General features: G+C 39.0%; 1 protein-coding gene across 3 annotated transcripts in view; it reads left to right on the top strand.

The window, feature by feature from the left end:
- Positions 1–4,177: 4,177 nt before the first annotated feature.
- Positions 4,178–21,743, top strand: part of LOC128013845 (excitatory amino acid transporter 2-like) — a 65,860-nt gene continuing 48,294 nt past the window's right edge. Inside the window, exon 1 of one of the 3 annotated variants that reach the window (XM_052597037.1) lies at positions 4,178–4,361. The gene's annotated coding sequence lies outside the window, so the exon portion shown is untranslated. The remainder of the gene's footprint in view (positions 4,362–21,743) is intronic. The other 2 variants (XM_052597035.1, XM_052597036.1) reach the window with 2 other exon arrangements.

Raw genomic sequence — 21,743 nt, 5'->3', positions numbered from 1 at the left:
GTTCAGCTTGGAACATGTCCTCACCTGCAATCAAAGGTAGACACAAATCCGCCATTTAAAGCAAGCAATAGTGAGTTAAACAATGTTAATGTGTGTGAAGACTAGGGATGGGTACCGAAACCTGGTATTAAAATGGCCCCGGGGCTAAATTATGAAAGACCGTAGTATCAGTAAGATCTGAAGGTATCGGTTCTGCTTTCGGTACTGGAGGGGGAAAAATTAATGTACTATGTATTTTTGCTTAATAATGTTGTCGTGCACATTTTATATCACCAAACATTTCTAATGTGCGATATTATTAAGAAGTTTGTCTGAGATCTGCGAGATCGCTCATGCGCCGCAGAGGCTGTCTGTCAGTCACACACACACACACACACACAACAACAAGAACGAGCTCGGCGCACACACACGCGAAGGGGCTGTTCACATATCGCGTCTTTTGCGCGCTCAAGTTCGTTATTTCAAATGCAGGTGCGCTGTATGCGTGCTTATAATGAAATTAGAGATAACAAGGACAGAGGTGGGTAGAGTACCCAATAACTGCACTCAAGTAAAAGAAAAAGTACTTATAGAAATATTTACTCAAGTAAAATGAAAAGTAATAGTTTGAATAGTTATTTGAGTAAGAGTACAAAAGTATCGGATAAAAAAAATAAAGTAGTCAGTTACTAGTTACTTTGGATCATATACTGTGTTTATATATAGTGTATTTTTATTTGGATTAATAGGTTACATTTATGAAATGTATGTGTATACTCAAACTGGTCCTTTACAGGTTTATGCTGGTCATGTGCTGGCAAAGGACCAGCATAAACCAGCAAAAGAAGCAGCTTAAACCAGCATAAACCAGCAAAGGACCAGCATAAACCAGCAAAAGAAGCAGCTTAAACCAGCAAAGGACCAGCATAAACCAGCAAAAGAAGCAGCTTAAACCAGCAAAGGACCAGCATAAACCAGCAAAAGAAGCAGCTTAAACCAGCAAAGGACCAGCATAAACCAGCAAAAGAAGCAGCTTAAACCAGCAAAGGACCAGCATAAACCAGCAAAAGAAGCAGCTTAAACCAGCATAAACCAGCAAAAGAAGCAGCTTAAACCAGCATAAACCAGCAAAAGAAGCAGCTTAAACCAGCATAAACCAGCAAAAGAAGCAGCTTAAACCAGCAAAGGACCAGCATAAACCAGCAAAAGAAGCAGCTTAAACCAGCAAAAGAAGCAGCTTAAACCAGCAAAAGAACCAGCTTAAACCAGCAAAGGGCCAGCATAAACCAGCAAAAGAAGCAGCTTAAACCAGCAAAAGAAGCAGCTTAAACCAGCAAAGGACCAGCATAAACCAGCAAAAGAAGCAGCTTAAACCAGCAAAAGAAGCAGCTTAAACCAGCAAAAGAAGCAGCTTAAACCAGCAAAAGAAGCAGCTTAAACCAGCAAAAGATCCAGCTTAAACCAGCAAAAGATCCAGCTTAAACCAGCAAAGGGCCAGCATAAACCAGCATCCCAGCATCAACACATACCTAACCAGCATATGCTGTTTTTGTTCAGCAGTGTGACCCACAGTAACAAAGTAAAAGTACAGTTCCTTAAGAGTAAAAGTACCCATCTTTAAACATACTCCAAAAGTATTAGTTTCCCCAAAAAATGTACTCAAGTAAATGTAACTCGTTACTACCCACCTCTGAACAAGGCGCTCGCTCTGATTGTTTTTGTTGTAGAATATGATAGAAGATATATTCACGTTATAAAAATGGAAATTATGTTGTATATAATGTTTTTAATGATTTTAAGTCCATTTTTAAGATTTTAAATAGACAATAAGAATTTACTTGATGGAGCACAAACTCAAAACACGCAGTAACAACAAACAGGAAGTGAGAGTAAAATTGCTGATATATATGGTATCTTTCTGAATTGGGAGTGCTTAATATAGCCTCTGAGCTTAAAGTTATCATCAATGTCCACTTTTCTTTCATTAAAGCTGCAGTGATCACCTCTGTAGCAATGCCAAAGAAAAATCCTGCATGAAAATGAATGGAGAAGACTTTTTGTTCTCACTATACATGAATATACCACAGTTAATGCAAAACAAATGCAATGTACAGAGAAGAAGAAGAAGAAGACTTTCTAAATCAGTCATGCTGTTCCCAGCCGCCATTTCACCGCTGATATTGTGACGCTGTTTCACTGTCTTACCTTCATCACGGGTGAATTATGGTCGTTCTGTAGACGATGAATTAACGTTGAATTAGGTGTGGATTTTGTAAAGTGAGTCAACGCTGATGATGTGACGTGGTTTCACCGTCGTATCTTTCAACATGGGTAAATACACAACTGTACATTCAATTAGAGTCTAGTTTGCATTTAACACTGTACATTATGAAGATTAAAACTCAAATAACTGGCAGCAATGGCTTTACAATCAACTTCAGTAAACTACCACATGCTCAAAATTGTAAAACAGCTGTCTTATTTTGGAAACATACTGTTAAAAAAAACATCAAATACCCTAAAATGCTAGAAGCAACAGCCCTGTGCATATTCGGGTGATCCTTGAAAGAGTCCCAGCTCTAAGCCCTTCTGATGCCCTCCCCTCCTCTCTCTTCCATGTGTGCGCTTCCTGTACCGTCCTGTTTAAACAAAACAAAAACACCAAAAATAAATCCTCATAAAATATCAACTTTGATTTTGTGGATTATATTTAACTGAAAACTGAATGCAAAACAAAATTACAAGACGAAAGAAGAAATGGTTTACTGAAGAGTTCTTAAAAAGCAGGATTTCATTTATACCATTTCTTTAAACCAGTGGTTCTCAAACTTTTTATACCAAGGCAAGTACCACTTCAGAAAATATTTGTCTCTCTTAGTTCCACAATAGATGTCAGCCGCTCTACAGTTAAAAAAGAATATGTATTGTTGTCAGCCACTTTAACATTGTAAATAAACAGTTTGAACATTAACAATGTACTGTGCGTACATACAGGTAAATGAAAAGCCTAAAGATTAAATTAAAATTAAAAACAGACCTAATGGATGGGAATCATATGAGGAAAATGTGGGAAAATCTCTAAAAGACAGGAATTACCAGCAACACAACAACATCAGATTCAAGCTTTGTATTCGTCACATACACTATAGAGCATATATAACCAGCAGTGTAATGTGAGTCAGGTCCAATCCATGATGAGTGTTTAACTTGAGCATCTGTGATAAAGCAACACACACACACAGGTATTGATCTTCTGCAGCTTACATGTCCTTTACCCATTTAGCACTACACATTTTTCAGCGTTGAAGGTCGGCCATGTGCCGGCTGGGTTGATTTAGCTGGATGATGGATGTCAAACCTATCTATGTCAAAAGTATCTATGTTAAGATACCAATGTGTAATAATGAGAACTCTTTAAGCCTGGTTTAAATAGCAGCACTGCTCACCTTTTATTCCTTGTTTTTTTTGAGACCAGATAAATATTCTGTCAAGACTAATAACACATTTGATCTAGATACAAATGCATTTAATTAATTGTTGTTTATTTAATTATTACTTTGACTATTGTTAATTTTTTATTAGTTTGTAGCCTATTTTGTATTATTTATAAGCCATTGTGTGTGTTTTGTTGCCATTTGCCAAATTTAACAATATCTAGTCACAAATTCCGTTTGAGGAAAAAAATGTTGAGTGCTGCCAGCTCATTTTCTAGTCCCGTTAACATCTTGGGGACCTATTATTTAGTGACTAACTATTATTTAATCTGTTTTGCAAATGTGCCAGTTGTTGTCGATATGTATACATTTCTATGATAGATGCAGATTTGTAGAACAAAGGCATCTCTTAACATAACCATCGGTGCATCGAAAGAAGATCGTGGGAAAAGGTTTGATTGAGATTTTACAAAATAATTTAAACACGCCACTGATTGCAGTGAAACCGCTTTGTTTCTCCTCATCCTTTCATCACTCGACAGATTCATGTTCTTGTATCGTTGTTCTTTCTACTCTGCCGTTTGGACCTAAAAGCGCGCTCATCGCTATTTTATACGTAAAGTCAGTAAACTGAAGTGGTATATGTCTACTACAACACAATTGGCGAACGTCACGAGTAGAATTGGTCCAAGGTAGCCCGCTCTAAGGAGGGAGGGTTGATGAGAGGCGAGGCGGGGCAGGAGGAGGGTAAACATCGCCGGTGTTCTCACTGAGGTAGTCTTCCCTCGGTGTGTGGCTGTAGATGTGGTCGGAGACCGGATTATCCAAACAGAAGGCTGCACGCGCGCGCTCACAACGCGTCACATCTCACCAGAGTGCATGAGAGAACCAGAGCAGAGCGCTGAGAAGAGACCAACACTTACCGTTCCTGAGTCCCCCGGCCGACAGGTGAGATCTGTCTGTGTGTGTGTCTGTGTGTGTGTGTGTTCACATCAGAGGATGCATACTTGCATTAAGCTTTTCTAATGTGTTTGAAACTGCTCCTGGCATCTTTCTTCTTTCTTTCATCCGTTCTTTCTGTATGGATGAGTATGAAGTACACAATGATAAAAGCTTCTAAATCAACAAATGGTGATTATTATGTATTATTATTATGTATTATTATTATTATTGAGCTGTAACTGTGTTCAGCTCAGGCACAATCACCTGTTATCAAACACACAATTTCCTCAAAAGATATCTGTTTTTTCAAAAATGAAATAGTAATAATCAAAGAAACAAATATCCATTATTTCACTTCCAGTGGAATCTGCGGTCAGGTGTGAGGGGGTATTTATTTATTCAGAGGTCTAGGACTGCTTGACTAATGTGTGATTTCAAGCGCTGTGTGAGAGAGCCTTCATGCAGATAATCCATTATGTTCATTCTGCTGGACTTCAAAGTACAAGTCCCCAATTTATTGTGTTAAGGGACCTGTGTGTGTGTGTGTGTGTGTGTGTGTGCGCGCGCGCATAGATGCATAATGTGTGCACAAATGTTTTTATGCAGTAATAAGGTCACATATTAATCTATTTTTATTCAATCTTTTAAACTAAACAATCAGGTTTAAACAATTTGGTATGGACCTTTATTGGATCTTAAAAAGTGGAGCTTATTTTTGTAGGTTTTTCATACTTAGATTTGGGAAAACTGGTGGATTATGAGTTATTCTGTGTCAGATGGAGACACTCATGTTATATCAGAGCCGAGAGTCAAAGGCTAGCCGTGAAGGCAGGTGTGATGGAGGTGATAACAGCTGGGGGCTGGTGTGCTCAGCCAAAATCAATGTCAAGCACTTCCCCAGGGAAATAAAGCATAGCTGGAAATACCTCAGCTGTAAAAATACATAAATAATTAATAATGCAGGTCTGTCTGTATAGTCAGTTTAGTTGTATCTGATATATAAAAGGGAGAAATGAATGAAGGTGAAGGTAGTCTTGTGTGAGCATGCATTCTGAACACACATTACTGAAGACTACTGAGGAGGAAGAAATGAGACTAATTAAAATCAAAAGCAGGATGCTGAAAAACGGTGGATAGATGGTGTGAAAGAGAAATTTAAAACAGCTTAAGGGGTGTTAGAAGTGAAAAGAAGAAGGAAAGAAAGGCAGAGAGTGTGTTTTGAGGCTTGAGTAATCCTCCTGGGAACAAGCCTGTGCTGCCAAAGTGCCATCCAACTCCTTCCTCTCTGCGCTCTTCATCCACATCTCCATCTCTCCTGGGTAAAGATTAGCTGTGCGATCTCTCCTCTTCTAAAGCTCTGACATCATTGCTGTGTATTTCCCATCGCAAGAAGAGCTGGATTCCTAGATCTATCTGTGGCATTCCACAGTGTTTAACTGAATCACTGCGTTCTTTATCAACAATCAAATGACTCATTCATATGCAGTCTTGATATTCAGTGTTACAGTATTTCCTTCAGCGATTCAGTGATAATGTAACAAGTAATAAATATACAAAATCACCCATTTAAAGGAACACTGAACTTTCTTTGAAAATGGGCTCATTTTCTAACTCTCCTAGAGTTAAACAGTTGAGTTTCACCTTTCTTTAATCCAAAGAGTTTCTATATTTTTCCTATTTAAACTTGACTCTTCAGTATTTACATCATGTACTAAGACCAATGCAAATGAAAAGTTGTGATTTTCTAGGCCGATCTGATTAGAAACTATACTCTCATTCTGGCGTAATAATCGTGTGCCACAGGCGCAGTGATATTACACAGCGCCGGAAGTAGCCCCAGCTAGTTTGTGTAGCTGAAGAGTCACAGTTTTTCATTTCCCGTTGGTCTTAGTTCACAGTGTAACTACAGAAGAGTCTTAAAGTTTGAAACAGGAAAAATATAGAAACTCTTTGGTCATTTTTGAGCAAGATGCTAACAGTCTAATCAGATTCAATGATCTATGCTAAGTAGGGGTGTAACGGTTCACAAAATTCACGGTTCGGTTCGATACGATACACTGATGTCACGGTTCGGTTCGGTTCGGTTCGATACGTTTTAGATACAGCAAAATGTAAAAACATCTCAACTTTTCAGAATGCCGCAAGCGCACCGCGGGTCATGTGACAAGAACCAACCAATCAGCTTCATCCTTTCCCGTAACAACGTTGAGAGCTCAGCCAAGATGAAGGAACAGCTGATCATAGTTGTATATGGATTGCAATTTTGAAATAAATTTAGTAGCAGAGCTACTGCAAGCGATTTTTAGAGCTGCAAATCCATTTATCCTTCGCTGAAATTTCCGCGTCTCATGGAGAGAGCACGTCATTGTTGCTTAGCAAAGACAGACGCCTCAGGAGAAAGACGCGCTTAGCGTTTTCCATGCGTTTTTAGGCACGATATGTGAATGGCCCCTAAGGCGCTCGCTCACTCAGCACGCGCTGAAGGCTCGTTGCAAAATGTCTAATGCATTTAACAGACCAGAAATATAAGATCCTAAAATAACCAACAGGTCTGGTGTTTGGGTTGGATTCCCTGTAAGCTATAGTGTCTAAATGCTGCAGGGATAGTTTGCTGCGTGCATGTTTCTCCTTTTTTTCGTCTTTTCCCAGATAGTACTGACGCATATATCCCAGATATTCCCGCTGTTTTTTTTTTTTTTTTTTTTGTAATCCCGCTGGTGTACCCTGTCATGTTGCAGATGCGACATACCGTTGTTTATTTATCCACCACTCTCTTGCCATCACCATTATAGCTTAAAGGGAATCCAAAGTGCACCCAAACACCAGACCTGTTGGTTATTGGAGGATCTTATATTTCTAGTCTGTTAAACACATTGGCTATTTTGCAACGAGCCTTCAGCGCGTACTGAGTGAGCGAGCGCCTGCTGAGTAGCCTAACATAAACATATAAGATGGTGTTTTTTTCTTCTTCGGGAGTGTCAGGGGCGTTGCCTGTTACGTTGTTTGGGTTATTGGGCTACCTTGTTGAACGCATATCATTATATTTCTTTCTCTCTCTTTTTTTTTTTTTTTTCAAATATAATTAATTAGTCCAACGAACCGTTCGGTATACATAATGCGTACCGCGTACCGAACCGAAAGCGTCGTACCGAACGGTTCAATATGAATACGCGTATCGTTACACCCCTAATGCTAAGATAAAAGTACTACCGCTAGACACGGAGATCGGCTGAATGGATTCAAAAAGGGTAAAACTCAACCGTTTAACTCTAGGGGAGTTAGAAAATGAGCCTATTTTTTTTAAAAAGTGGAGTGGAAAGATTACCATTCGGATCCATAAATCACACACAGGGAGAAAGAGGGCCCATTTTTTCCTCTCTCCTCATCACAGTCCCATCACAACCCCAGAAGCATGACGCCCTCCGAGCCTCAAGCCACCATTTCCACTCCAGACTCTGATAGGCCTTTAAGGTAGCTTTGTGAGCATCTTTGTGTGCGGTTTAGGAGATCGCATTATCATCACTCTTGAGCTTGTAAATAAGTGAATGTGTGGGAGCGCAGAGCCGTTACTCACTTCATCCAAGAGAGCTTTATCACTCTCGTCTTCTCTTCATGGACACGCATGAGAATCTCAGCAGCACACACAATGCCCATCTCAGGCGGCTTCCGGAGGGCCTCCATCTCTGTCTGTCTCTCCCCCTTCCCATGGCTTCTGGGGGAACACAGGGGCACGTTGTGTTTACCTCCGGCTGTGGCGAACAGAACACAAAACAATCCGTTCATTGCCTGTTTGTCAGCCCCGAGGCTTTTGAAAGCCAACGAAAAAGAGAGATGAGAAAACAATTAAAAACCTTCCTGAACGCTGCACTAACGTTTTCCCAGCTCAGGGAGCCTGTGAACAGGGACAGAGCCTCTAAACTGCTCCATTATTTCTCAGTTCTTGGCATGATGCTAGAGCTGCTTGTGTCTGAATGGACGACTCACAGAGGCCTTTTGTGGGGAAACTTGGCTCAGGATGCATGCACTGCTTAATTACGATTTTCTGTCCGTCCGTCCATCCATCCGTCCGTCCATCCATCCATCCGTCCATCCATCCATCCATCCATCTATCCATCCATCCGTCCGTCCATCCATCCATCCGTCCATCCATCCATCCATCCATCCGTCCATCCATCCATCCATCCATCTATCCATCCATCCATCTATCCATCCATCCGTCCATCCGTCCGTCCATCCATCCATCCGTCCATCCATCCATCCATCCGTCCATCCATCCATCCATCCATCTATCCATCCATCCGTCCATCCATCCGTCCGTCCATCCATCCATCCGTCCATCCATCCATCCATCCGTCCATCCATCCATCCATCTATCCATCCATCCGTCCATCCATCCGTCCATCCATCCATCCATCCATCCATCCGTCCGTCCATCCATCCAATCAGGTTGGCCACGTTCCTTCATTATAATAGTAATGGTGTAATGGCAAAATAGTGTTAAATATACCACACAAGGCTGTATAGTATATTGAATTAAACAATCCCTAAATGTATTTCATGCTATGAATTTATCTTTTATACAGATAAATTATAATTTCAATCATAATGGTCTAAAAAAGTGAAAACATATGCTTTTCCTAAGTGAGATTTTATTTATAGAAATATTGTGTCAGTGTTATTGTTATATCACAAAATGGTTTCCCCATCAGAAAACAAAAAGCAGAAATTACATTTGGAGCACAAATTAAGATATTTTCGATGAAAACCGAGAGCTCTTTGACCCTCCCATAGACAGCAACACAACTGACATGTTCCCAGACCCAGAAACTTAGCATCTGTTTAACAGTCTACAAAGAAACAAGGACTTTATACAACAATTCTTCTCCTCATCCAGTCTCAAGCTGGATATTTTTCTTATTTTTTGTTTTCTTTGTGTACAAAAAGTATTCTTGTAGCTGTGTAAAATTACTGATGTCACATGCACTGTTTTAATAATGTCCTTTCTACATTTCTGGACATAGGAACAAATCAGTTGTGTTTCTGTCTATGCTGTCTATTCTTTTTATCTACTGCTGAAATCTGTATTTAAAAAGCTTGGTATGATGCACAATTTAGCTAGAAAAGGTCAAACAAAATGTTTTAACTTTCTTACCACTATTTGTGGACTTCTGGTTGATGTAGTCCTTATGAACACCACCTTATAGACTACAGCATCCTGCAATTCAAGTGAGTGCCACAAGATAAGAAATCAACAATGTTCGACCATGTCTTCGTCACATCCTGGCTTCATAAATGGAGTTGAACGTTTTCGGCTCAAGCCAGCAGACGTCAGTGGCGTTGGGTCTATGCAGTATAGTGGTTGTGAAGTGAGCGACAGGGCTCTGTTGCACTGCTGTACACATGCTGTGTTCCTTTCATCTGTGAAATGAGTAAATCTAGCAAAGCTAGGTTAAAATCTTTCCATCACAGCAGAACATATCAGAAATATAATATATCAGCTACTGGACCATTATTTAAGGGATGGGTGTTTTCAAAACACTTGGTTAAATTTATAGTAGGTTCTATTTTAATGTTTAACCAGGAATAATCACTAATTGTTTATAATTGGTTAGCCAAGCCCTTATAATTTTCATGTCCTCTTTTTATTTATGTGGTGAAATGCCTTAAATGTTGGTCTTGTCTGAAATAGTTCATTTATCTAGACTCAAATCTGATTAGTTAGAAACAGTTACGTACAGTTTTTCTTTGAGGAAGATTTTCTTTTAAAGAGGTAACTCAAATCAATATTTCATGTTTATTTACTTAGTAATAAGTAAATATGTGAGTAAGTACAATGTAATATGGGGGATAATACACATCAAGCCAGTTATTAGCACAAAATAAACCACTTACAGGTTCTGATCACGCTGTTGGGGTTTAGTCTGTCATATCAAACGACTGGATGTATGTTATCCCTTACAAAAACTAAAAAATAGCTATCTAAGCATTTACTACAAAGAGCCATAGTTCTCTGAAGAGTTATGCAAAATTGTGTACGTAATCGCAGATGATATAATTGTATGATTATGAAATCAACGAAACAGTTTGTGATAATGGCAGTGGTTTGCCTATATTCTCAGTGAACTACTGTATGACTCTGTGTAGTAAATGCTGCTCCATCTAAGAGCATGTGGAAATACCATATTTAATTACGTTTTGACTCCAAATTCACTTCATAAAGTCAGTCGAGTGTTTAAAATAAATCCTTCTGTGAGATGATGTGGCTTCTTAGAATAATTAAGACACATAATATTTAATTGTATTCTAAGCAGTGATAAAGGCTATGTCGATTAGCATTCATTATAATTGGACACGCATGGGCTCATGGACGCATTATAAATTATAATAAGAAGAACTCCGATAAACCATATACTGCCGTAGTTGTGTGTCTATTAGTCATGTTGAATCAATTAAAGCAGTTTATTCAGCTGCAGCAAAGGGCATTTCTGGGGATTCGCCTTTGCGATTTAATTTCAATTAATTGTGCAGCTCTAGCCTCAGGATTCCTTTTGTGTTAGAAAATGGTCAGTCAAAAGTTCCCATAGGTAAACATAGCAAAACATACACTGAACAAAATTATAAACACTTTTTTCTTTATAAATGGTTTTGCCCCCATTTATCATTTGCTAAACTCAAAGATCTAAGACTTTTTCTATACAAAAGACCTATTTCTCTCAAATATTGTTCACAAATCTGTCTAAATCTGTGTTATGCCGCGTTTCCACCGAAATTACCTGGAACATTTTTACCAGGAACTTTTTTTCCCAGGAACTTTTTTCCCCCCAGACCTGTTGCTTTCTGCGTTTCCACCGCGGTGTAAAGTACCGGGAAGATTAGGCAAATGACTGGTGACGTAGGTCCGCGCGCGTTTCTCAATACAAAGTACCGCTGATAAAAAAAATAAATAAAAAAAAAGTACGCTGATTTTGGACGTGCATCATCGGTAGTTAGTTTAGACTTTGTGCATTCGACTGGGGAGTGTGATGTCCGCAACGACGCAAGTCCGGTAAATCTATAACAGCAGCGTAACTATATACATATATATATATATATATATATATATATATATATATATATATATATATATATATATATATATATATATTATACTTAATAACTTCAGTCAGCTCATCTTGGCTACTGCAATATTTACAATAAAACGAAATAGGATATCAAATACCACTGCCTCCTTTGGTTTTCATTTAAGCATAATAACAGCTGCAGAAATGTACTTAGTTCAGGGATATGTGTAACATTATATACAGCCATTACAATGAAACGAAATATAATATAGACTTGCCTTTTTTATTTTCATTTTAACATATAGATAAATTGAATACAGACCAAAAAGAAAACCTGTTAGATTTACCCCGCAGCTGAATTATATTTAATTTTTCTTTATAAATAAACAACATATTTGAGTTTTAAACAACTACATTCTCGCCTGAAATACTTTTAAAATTACATTTCATGACACAATAACTGTAATATTTTGAAAATGTTGATCCGAATAAATGGTGGTTGAACTCAACCAATGCTGCGTGAACTCAACCAATCAGAATGTTTAGCGCCAAAGTCCCGCCCCCGAAAGTTCCGGAACTCTGAAAAAGTACCACCTCGCCAGCAGGGACTTTCTGAGGGGCATTTTTTTACCCAGAACTTTATTTAGTTCCTGGTTCCTGCAGTGGAAACACACCAAGTACCAGGCCAAAGTCCATAGTTCCTGGGTAAAGTTCCTGCGGTGGAAACGCGGCTTTAGTGAGTACTTCTTCTTTTCCCAAATGATGCATCCATCCACCTCACAGGTGTGGCATATCAAGATGCTGATTAGAAAGCATGATTATTGCACAGGTGTGCCTTAGGCTGGCCACAATAAAAGACCACTCTAAAATGTGCAGTTTTATCAAACAGCAAAATGCCACAGATTTGCATAACCAAAGAATTTCTGTCTTGACCTGACTGCAGTTTGTCGTCATAACCAACTTGAGTGGGAAAATGCTCACATTCAATGGCATCTGACTCTTTGGAGAGTTGTTCTCTTCACAGAGCATATGGCTGACAGCTTGTATGGCGTCATGTGGGTGAGCGGTTTGCTGATGAACGAGTGGCCCATGGTGGCGGTGGGGTTATGGTATGGGCAGGCGTATGTTATCTGTTTCGCAAATGTTCAAACTCTTGAAATGTTGGTATGGAAGAAAAAAAAGTTTAAAAAACTGTGAAATGACTCATACTCAGAATTCTTGCTTTGCATTTAACCAATCCAAAGTGCACACTCACCAGTGTTCATCATTTATGTTGTGGCACCCAGGGAACACTTGGAGGTTCCGTGTCTTGCTCAAGGACGCCTCAGTCATGGTATTGCCGGCACAATACTCAAACCAATAACCTTAGGGTTAGGAGTCAAACTGCCTAACTACTAGGCCATGACTTCCCCTACACATGTTTGGAGGTAGAAATTGACACCTACTTCTAAGCATGCGTAAGTGTTGAATCTTTCTGCATTCATTCATTGAAGCTGAGAAAGGACTCCAGAAGATCAAATAGCTTCACATTCTAAATGTGAATGAGTGTGCATGTGAATCAGAATCAGAATCTCAGAACAAATCATTTGTGTTTTAGGATTTCTTTGATAAAAGGGCAAGACTGATAAGAGAGATGAGAAATTAGCTCATGTCTGTGTGCTTTGTCTTCTCTGGTTCTCTGTGTGGAAGTGTGGGGAATGGTGCTTGGTTTAATGAGCTCCTCTGAGGCTCAGGCTGAGATGATCAAATGCTGCTCTTCACTACAGTCAGATAACAGATGCACAGTGCTTCATGCTAACTGAGCTCAGCGCTAGCTCACTGGCTGCCTTTACATGTACACTGATAATGACAGTATTGCTCAGAATCATGGACTGCATACAGTTATGGTGTTTGTTTATGTGGCATGCAGTTGTTTAAATGCAGTTTCCATTTAATATTATGATTGATTAAGGGATAAAACCGTAACGCTGAAGAAGCAGGCTAGCTTGACCCAGTTATCTCAAAGGCAGGTGTTGGGAAAGGCTCTGTATGGTGTGGGAAGATACTCACAACAATGATATATATCTTACAGTAATTCAGTCTACAAAGTTGCATCCCCTAACCCTAGCATTCTCTTTAGAAGCATGTTTTTCTTAGTGGAAGCTTGGATATATCAGTGTCAAACCATACATGTCACGTAACTCATCGTTTGAGAAAACCAATTGCCTTAAAAAGCTGACAAATTATGTTAACTCAAACCATTTGAGGAAACCGATTGCCTTAAACCATTTAAGTTTTAAGACTAACAGTCGGGGACATGTCAGTGTGGCCACTGATTAAGGCAGGTTTTTATATTATTTTTTTAGCTGAGAGGATTACATCACAGAAAGATTTTCAAGGAACATCACAAAAGCAAATGTTTTTTTAAAAATTGAGTGTAACTAAGAAATAAAGAAGCTTGAACCTTCAGTAGTTTATTCAACATCAAATAGACCAGGCCCTTTCTTTGTAAACATGCTGCTCAACTCCTTGTCCAAGCTCTTGTTCTGTCCCGGCTGGACTATTGCAATGCCCTCTTGGCAGGTCTTCCAGCCACTTCTATCAAACTTCTACAATTAATCAAAAATGTAGCTGCATGATTAATCTTGAATTAGCTGAAAAGAATGCATGTAACACCTCTGTTCATCAATTTGTACTGGCTACCAGTAGCTTAATTAAATTCAAGGCATTAATGTTTGCCTACAAAACCACTACTGTCTCTGCACCCATATACCTAGATTCCTTACTTCAGACTTAAGTGTCTCTAAGTGCTTGCACTCTGCAAGTGAACAGGGTATTATTGTGCCATCTCAAAGAGGCACAACATCACTCTCAAAGGCTTTTAAATGAACTGTTCCCTCCTGTTGGAATGACCTGCCCAACTCAATCCCAGCAGCTGAGTCCTTAATCTAATTTGTTGAGTTTACTTGAAAAAAGCATGCAAACCGATTGCCTTGAAAAAACGAAGTAAAGTGAAATAGGAATAGTATGTTGTACTGACAAATGCCTCGTATCGTTTACTTACACAAGAGTTCTAGTAACTAAACAAGAACTGTAGGGGGTTCTTGATCTTTTAATTTAGGTTTACTCATGACTTAGTATAGCTACTCACTGACTCCCAGAGTGCATTGTGGCAGAATAAATTATGCAGTTTTTTTTTTTTTACAGATGTTGATTTTATTTGCCAATTTTATTTGCTCTTTTGTGTCAGTAATAGCACAACAAAAAGAGTAAATAAAATGGCTATGGTTACAATTAAAAACTTAAAAACAGTTCTAAGTGCCCAACCCACGGGAACACGTATCACTATAATGGTGAGTAAAAAAAACCACATTTTACGAAGTTAGCTCATGTGATGATCTCTCAAATATTTCAGAAATATTTCAGAAGATGATGACTTTGGGAAACGAGTGAATGCAACTAGTGAAAGATTACTGCAGGCATGGAGGGAATGAGTGAAAGTCTATTAAGACTTTTTTCTTCTTCTGTTTATATGTTTCACATTAGTAACACATTAGTGCACTGTGCCTCTCACTGGTGTATTAATGTCATTGGTTCCTTTATGGCTACTTGAATATCTCAAGTGCCACTCAAAACAGTAAGTAAAATGTTTTATTTGCATTGAAAGTAGCTGTAACTTGATAAAACCTATTAAGTATAACAACTAAGTAAAGATAACTAATTAAATCTAAGTAAGGTAAACTATTGAATTTTACAGTGATCTTCAAGAAACAACTAAAAACACATATGTTCCATCTTTTTTTGACCCTTTAACTCTAGCAGTTTCTATTCAATTCTACTTTATTTATCTTTTTTATTTAAAAAACCTTGCTACGTGTACTGTGTTAGGCTAACCGAGACTTGTCATTTGCACTTTTATATTGTTGCTCTTTTGTTAGTTTTGACTGATTTTACTGTCCTCATTTGTAAGTCATTTTGATTAAAATGTAAATGTAAAACACTTCATGCACTATCTGGTGATGAATGCATCTTGTCTGTTTATGCAATACTTATAAGTAATAAGTGTAATAAGATTGGACAAAATTACCCAGACAGGGTTTGTAATTGAAACTATCAAAGCATTTGCATACTAACCTGTGTGGTACTGATATACTGTAGTTATTTTACTAGACTTCCGTTAAACAGTGTTTCTAAATTCACACAAATTCAGGAATTGTCTTCACTAGCACTCCAGATTATAGCGCAAGGCACCTCATAAACATTATACTGAAGATTTCCTGGAATATTCCTGAAGAAAAGCTTTGTGGAATCTGAAAAAACAAACAAACAAGAGTTATTAAAATCAAGAAATAAATGAAAATAAGCAAGAAAGAGAAAGATAAAGAGTGAGGACTGGAATGGCCCCTGGCCCCTGCAGTGCCTCTCTGTGCGCTCACTGTAGATGAATAGGAGCCTGGTGACCCTTCAACCAGAATGATCTGTGAACACTGGAAATCTGTGCACAGCCTAGAATTCCCTAATCACTGGCTCATTACAGCCAGAATCAGCTTCCCATGCACACTGATCGAGGGCACATATGGGTCGTTCATGTTCTTTTATTTTACCTCACGGCTCCCACAAACCAACAACAACAAAAAAGCAGTGCAGAAATGACAATAAATTGGTTATTTATTTATTGTATGTGGACAGCAGTCTGCATTGGTAGGTAACTTTGAGCATTTCTCAGGCTGAGGCTGTTCCAGCAATTCTCAACTCTGTACATTTTGTGTCTTCCTTATTTAACACTCCTGATTCAGATCATCAGTTCATTTGGAATTGGAGGGAATGGGATAGATTTTCCACAGTCTGACCTGTGTTGCAGTCTGGAATTAAACTGCTGGTTTCTTCTGGCCAGAGGAGAACTGTCCTTCGACTGAGCAAAGGTTTTTTCTCCATTCTGTCTCCGATGGAGTTTTGGTTGGAACCCTTCATTTCTGGCAGTATTGACGGTGTGATTGCACAGATGGTATTTGAAGAGAACTGAACTGAGCTGGATGATGACATCACTGGATCAATGATGAAATAAACCGAAGAAGCCACAAAGAATGCATGTTACACCTCTGTTCATCAATTTGCGCTTTGCATCTGCTGATTGCTGATCGAGATTTACATGCTTGGCTGAATGACCCAGTATTCTCTCATTCATTTCCTTCATGAACGAGCTATGTCCCAGTTCATTTAATTCACGAACGAGATGTATCAGTTCATTCATCTCTCGATCTCGTTCAGTGAAGAGCGTATTCGTTCACTACATTCAACAAATCACATCCTCCGTCACATCTCATTCTCGATGGTTATTGGCTCGATGGCTTGACAGGAGGAAACAGTTCACAGATCTACCTGGTGCTGTGCATGCGCTGCTAATAGTGCCGCCTTGCTGTGAAGAGAGGAACTTTAGTTCAAATGATTTCATAAAAGCAGGACCCGCGGGTTGGAAAAAATCTGACCCACGCAACACTAGTCTGATCTCCAGGCGCACACACGCACACTCACCAGTGGGCAGCCATTTATGCTGTGGCACCCGAGGAGCAGCTGGGGGTTCGATGTCTTGCTCAAGAACACCTCAGTCATGGTATTGCCTGCCCAAGACTCAGACCCACAACTTTAGGAGCCAAATTCTCTAACCACTAGGCCACGACTTCGCCACACACAGAACAGACACAAAAAGTTTCATGCAGTTTTTCTGACAGGATATTTTTTTTTTACAAAATAACTCCCCATTCACTGGTTTTTTACTTTAATTTTATGGTTTTTGTTATTGTCATTTGACCATTTCTTTCTTTTTTTTTTTTTTTAAGGTGATGGTGTTTGGTCATAATATTTTAGCGCTTCCTGTTCAATAACAGTGTTTTTTTATGTAAATTAGTATATTTAACTTTAACTTTATGATTTTTGCTTGGCAGCCACTGCTGCCATTCATTTGATCATTTTTTTTTTTTTTTAAGAAACTTTTAGGCAGACAGTTCTGGTTCCCAGCATGCTTTGCATAGAACTGAATAAGGAGTATAAATGGAAAGGGTTGAGAAAAACATTGAGAAAGGGAAAAACCTGTTAGTGTTTATTGCTGTTATGTTTGACATTTAAAAGATTTTCTATAAAGTTTTGGTTTGTTTTGTGGTTACCTTTTTTTTTGGGTGCCAACCATTTAAGGGGCCGTTCACATATCGCGCCTAAAAACGCATGGAAAACGCTAGGTGCGCCGCTTTCTCCTTCTTTCCAAAGCGCTCGGGCAGAATCATTCCTGAGGCATCTGGCGTTGTTAAGCAACCATGACCCGCTCTTTCCAATGAAGACGCAGAAATTTCAGCAAAGGATAAATGGATTTGCAGCACTAAAAATCTCTTGCAGTAGCTCTGCTACTACATTTATTTCAAAATGTCAATCCATATACAGCTATAATCAGCTGTTCCTTCATCTTGGCTGAGCTTTCAACATTGTTACGGGAAAGGATGAAGCTGATTGGTTGGTTCTTGTCACATGACCCGCGGTGCGCTTGCGGCATTCTGAAAAGTTGAGATGTTTTTAACTCGATGCGGTGCGGACGCGCCTGGAAAAAACTAACTTGTGCGCGCAAAAGACGCGATATGTGAATGGCCCCTAAGAGTTTTTTACTGTTTAAATACATTTGTCTGCAAAATGTTGATTACTGTAATGTATTGTTTATGTCATGATACTTAAAATAACAGCCAATTTGTTAATTTACATCGAATTGTGAGTTGAGTGAATTGTTACATCCCTAACCACCTCTTTACCAAAATTCACTACTTCAGACTAAGCTTGCATTCTGCAAGTGATCGCCACATTATAGTTACAGTCTTCTTTTTTTTTTAAACATGACCCTCTAACACTAGATCTATCTATCTGATTTTTTATATATATATATATATATATATATATATATATATATATATATATATATATGAACATATAAACACCTTGCACCATATAATGTTGCTCTTTTGTTGGTTTCTGTTTGTCCCTTATTTGTAAGTCACTTTTGGAAAATGTAAATATCATTGTAAATGAACTGACTTTAACTGAAATATTGACTGTTTACGATTGTCCTCTTTTATAAGCTGCCGTACGCATAATTTAATTTTGTTTGCATTTTTGACACACTGTTCCTGTTTAATACTGTAAAGCTGCTTTTGACACAATCTGTATTGTATAAAGTGCTACATAAATAAAGGTGACTTGACTTGAGACACATTCATGAACTGAACTGAGTTTGTCAGATAAGAAAGACGAGAAAATGTGCAGAGCAGTACCATACTATTTTTCTTATTTTATTTATTTTTTTATTCTTGAAAAAGCCAACTTTATATACTATACTTTGATATACTATTTAAATGTATTATTATTATTATTCTGATCCAAAATTTAAACACTATCTTCTCCTAGAGCTTTAAAGCTATAACCACCAAACTTGGCCCAGAACTTCAGACTAGTTTAACTCGGGTTGCTATATCTTTTCAGACTGATCAGGCTTATGGTTTTCCACCACAAATCCCCATAGACTTACATTGACGGAATATTCAAATGAGCCAATACTATTCCAAATCTAACTGTTAAAATGTAAACTTAAACTCCTAGAATCCATTGAGGCTCAATCAAGCTTACCTGCTATGTACTATTTCTAACCCATTTAAACTTCCACTCAAATCATGTTAGGAACATGCTAGCTAAATGCTATTAACATGCTAATCATGCTAGAAACATGCTTACAAACATACTAGTAACTTGCTTATTATGCTAGAATCATAATAAGAATAAGCTGGTAACATGCTAATCATGTTAGCAACATGATATTCTTGTGATTGATTCATGATCAGTCATGCTTACTTCCCCCCTGTGCTACAGTACTTTATTAGGCAATATGCTTTGAATTTGCATGTTTTAAGACAAAATTGGTATTGAATTGCATTGTTAGTGTGATTCAGTCCTTAAATGTAAATGTTTATTGTCCTTTTGACCTGGTGGGATTTTACAAAATGTGTTTGACCTCTGTCTAGACATTCACTGTTGCACCGAGTCTTGACCCCCGAACAATGTGTGTGTGTGTGTGTGTGTGTGCACGAAAGCTATGAGCTTATGTCACCACGGGACACTATGATGATATTTGTGCTATTTTCTGCTAACTTAACCACAGTGTATTATGTATGATATAACGTGAAAGAGAGATCCATTCCATATCCATTTATTATGTTATAAGCTGTTGAGGATAGCTTTCTCTGTGTGTGTGTGTGCGTGCGTGTGTGTGTGTGTGTGTGTGTGTGTGTGTTTGTTTGTGTGTTTGGCTCAAGAAGGGCCAAAAGGTTGTAATAGCTGTCAGAGAGAGAGACACAGGAAGAAAGAGAGTCAGAGAGAGAAAATTCTCCTCTGGAAGGAAGCATAAAATTGGGATAATCGCCATCAATTGTGCCTCACAGTGGGCTGCCATTCCTGAAAGAGTGATTCATCCCAATAGAGAGTGTATTGAGTAAGAGGAGAATAGCGCTTCGCCCCCTGGGGGTTCATCCGCTGCTCTCCCACGGTGGGCATATGCATGACATCAACAGCTGAATGGGGCTGGCATCCTCTTCATACCAGACTAAAGCCAAGTCTTTGCCTGGGTGAGTGAGAGTGGGCACTGCCACTTTACTGGGGTAGGACAAAAGCCCTCAGATGGGTAGCCGGGAAACTTCACATGGTCCTGGCCAAGTAACAGGGAGAGAGAGAGAAAAAGAGTGAATACCTTTCACTGGCCTCCTTTGGCATGGCATCAAGTTGCATCAGACAAACACACACACGCACACACACACACAGACACACACTCTACATTCCACCTGTGTCGGCTTCCAAACGATGCCTGGTGAGGAATTTAAACTCCATGGAAGCTGTCATCTTTCCAGAATAAATGAAATCCTAACAGTGGAAGAAATCCAAATGCCAAGAAATCATGATCATCTAAAGTCTGGCTTGGGAACTTAATGCAGAAGCTGGTGTGTTTTAATAGCTCATTCCTCAGGCATGGAGGGACTCGTGTAACCTTGACTTAAAGCACATATTAAATTAAGCAGAACAAAAGAATACAGTTCAATTTGATCTAACCAAAATGCCACACAATGTTTGATCACAATATTTGATTGTACACACATTATGGCTGAGGGAATTTCCCGTTATGTGTGAAGTGATCTGATCAGAGGCATCTTGAAAAAAGTCAATTGTAAGGCCTATTAGTTTGGTTTAGTTAATCCATTATGTCTCCCTTAGGAGAAATTTGTCATGATTTGTCATGAAATTTGTCATGACCCCCAACTGCTCCCCGGGCGCCGCAGCATAAATGGCTGCCCACTGCTCCGGGTGTGTGTTCACAGTGTGTGTGTGTGTGCACTTTGGATGGGTTAAAAGCAGAGCACAAATTCCTAGTATGGGCAGGGCCGGCACGTGCCTATAGGTGAACTAAGCAGCCGCCTAGGGCCAGGGCAGCAAGAGAGAGAGAGAGAGAGAGAGAGAATTATTAATTATTAAAAATTTCCCCACTCCATTATTATAAATTTAAATTAACGTAAAATTTTGAATAAAAATTCCTGCCTGGCCACGCCCTAGTACTATTTGCGTGCAAAATATTTTAAAGTATATTCCAAAAATTTTTAAAACTAATACAATTATCTGGCCATGAGTACAAAAGACGACGTTTTTTAAATGAGCAAGCACTGGAGAAACAAAGAAGCTCCTTTTTTAAATGCATCGCCTCCGCTGCTTCGAGACCATGTGCATGTATTTGGATTTTTATGTGACATCGCATCTCTTAAAGAAAAGGAGAATACAATAGTTCTTCAGGATTGCCTAAGGCTGGAAAAGGCCCTGACTCATGGAGACTCGCGGGATGTTGAAGAATAAATTGTTTGAAGAGCTGACTGTTTTGTTGAGACGCCTGGTTAGAGCTGAAGATCTTTGCCCGGACCTGATGGGACCCGATGGGACCTGACGGGTTCGGTCGGGTTCGGGCTTAATTTATCTCATCTTACGCGGGCTCGGGCCGGGCTCGGGCTTGCGCTCCGGTCTGCGAGGTAAACGAGCGATCATGTGATGTGTTTCGATTAGCGCGAGAAAGATGTGAAATGGATGCTGAGTAGGTGTAACGGAGGCTTGCCTCTGGCAATTACGTTTTGGTTGGGCCAGCAACTAAAGCAAAGTCCGAGGTGTTGAAAAGTTTTGACCATGTTTATAATGAGAATAATGAGTGAATAATGACATCATCAGTGAGCGCAGGAAAACGCTGAAGACATCTACATTGGATTAAATCGTTTTCCTCCACAAAAACATG

This window comes from Carassius gibelio, chromosome B25 (assembly GCF_023724105.1).
Source record: "Carassius gibelio isolate Cgi1373 ecotype wild population from Czech Republic chromosome B25, carGib1.2-hapl.c, whole genome shotgun sequence".
NCBI lineage: Eukaryota > Metazoa > Chordata > Actinopteri > Cypriniformes > Cyprinidae > Carassius > Carassius gibelio.
The sequence above is the reverse complement of the archived record's forward strand: the minus strand, read 5'-3'. Positions and strand labels throughout refer to the sequence as shown.